This window comes from Apium graveolens, chromosome 3, assembly GCF_009905375.1.
Source record: "Apium graveolens cultivar Ventura chromosome 3, ASM990537v1, whole genome shotgun sequence".
NCBI classification, from domain to species: Eukaryota; Viridiplantae; Streptophyta; class Magnoliopsida; order Apiales; family Apiaceae; genus Apium; species Apium graveolens.
In genome coordinates, this window is record NC_133649.1 from 230,176,020 (window position 1) to 230,178,032 (window position 2,013).

The 2,013-nt window shown below is 42.6% G+C and overlaps 1 non-coding gene across 1 annotated transcript; it reads left to right on the top strand.

Annotated features, from left to right (window-relative positions):
• The first annotated feature begins 1,337 nt into the window (after positions 1-1,337).
• LOC141716442 (small nucleolar RNA R71) lies at positions 1,338-1,444 on the top strand. The gene has a single exon (XR_012573152.1). It is a non-coding gene; the product is annotated as a small nucleolar RNA R71 (small nucleolar RNA).
• The last annotated feature ends 569 nt before the right edge of the window (positions 1,445-2,013 follow it).

Here is a 2,013-nt window from a genome sequence, read left to right on the forward strand (position 1 = left end):
TACTTCCTTCATGATTGGATTAAGTCTTCTTTGCTCCTCGACCGTAGGCTTGCTACCTTCCTCTAGCAGAATTTTATGCATGCAATAAGAAGGGCTGATTCCCTTTATATCTGCTATAGTCCAGCCAATTGCCGATTTGAACTCTCTCAGAATCCTCAGAAGCTTTTCCTCATCACTACCTGAAAGGTCAGATGCAATAATAATAGGCAAAGTAGATGGATCACCTAAAAATGCATACCTCAAATGCTCAGGTAAAGGCTTAAGCTCAAGAGTGAGAGCTTCCTCAATAGATGGCTTGAGGCGTTTAGGAGCTTTGTTCAATTCCTCCATTCCAAGAGATTCAAAAGGCATATCTATTTTCCTCTTCCAGGGAGAAGCATTCAAATACTGCAATTGTTCTTCACCTTCGTCAACTTCACTATCTGAATTTCCCAATAAGGCTTTCTCTAAGGCATCAGACCTTAGCAATTGATCAAGTTCTGAAGTAACCACAGAATCAACCAATTCCACCTTTAAGCACTCCTCATTTTCCATAGGAAATTTCATAGCACTGAACACATTAAAAGTTACATCCTGATCCAGCACTCGTATCGTAAGCTCACCCTTCTATATATCTATCAAGGTTCGGCCAGTTGCCAAGAAAGGTCTTCCCAGGATTATGGAAATCTTCTTATCCTCCTTGAAATCAAGAATTACGAAATCAGCAAGGAAGATGAGTTTATCAACCTTGACCAAGACATCCTCCACAATACCTCGCGGATATGTAATAGAACGGTCGGCTACCTGCAAGGTCATATAAGTCGATTTTGGATCAGGTAAGTCCAACTGCTTGAAGATTGATAATGGCGTTAGATTGATGCTAATAAGGCTGTTGAACCGCATTCTGAGTGTTGCTCCAACTGAAATTAGGATGATTGCGGTTGTTGGGATGATAAGTGGCTGGCACAGGTTGTTGCGAACACTGAAAGTTGCTCACGAACTGAGCTGATTCACTAGAAATTGCACAATGATCAGTCTCGTGGGCACCATCACAAAGCTCACAGACACTAGCTATTTGATTAACTCCATAATTAGCCAAAGTGTCCACCTTCATCATCAAAGCCTTATGTTGGGCAGCTATAGCAGTTGCTGCATCCAACTCCAGAATTCCTGCTACCTTTCCCTGAGTCAGTCTTTGGGAATGATTCTGGTACGCATTAGCAGCCATCAGTTCAATAAGTTCATAAGCTTCATCGTAGCTTTTAGCCCACAAGGCTCCTCCTGATGCTGCATCAAGTATGGGTCTAGAAGTAGCACCCAATCCATTATAGAAACAATTAATGATCATCCAATCAGGCATGCCATGGTATGGGCACTTCCTTAGCATCTCCTTATATTGATCCCAAGCCTCACACATAAATTCTCCAGTTTGCTGAGCAAACTGAGTAAGAGCATTCCTGATTGCAACAGTCTTCACCATAGGGAAGAATTTAGTGAGAAACTTGTGAGCAAGATCTTCCTAAGTGGTGATATACCCTGCTGGTAGAGAATGTAACTAGCACTTAGCCTTGTCCCTCAGAGAGAATGGGAAGAGTCGCAGCTTGATAGCATCTTCAGTCACATCATTGAATTTGAACGTGTCGCAGATCTCGATAAAATCCCTGATGTGCATGTTGGGGTCTTCACTAGGAGAACCCCCAAACTGAACTGAGTTCGGTATCATCTGAATCGTGCTTGACTTGACCTCAAAAGTGTTAGCCCTGATGGCTGGCCTGATGATGCTTGACTAATTGTCATTAATCTTAGGCTGAGAATAGTCCATCAAAGCCTTAGGATTTTCTGCTTGATCACCCATCTCTACTAAAGCTGGTTCCTCGACTTTCTCTTCTTCTTCTACCTTCTTTTCTTCCTCCAACACTTCCCTTCAAAGCACCACAAGTTCTTCCTCGACTTTATCCAGTGTTCTCTTACGAGTACGCGAACGCGTATGCATACACCCTCGCTAAGGTACCTGAAATAAGACAAGGAAACAAA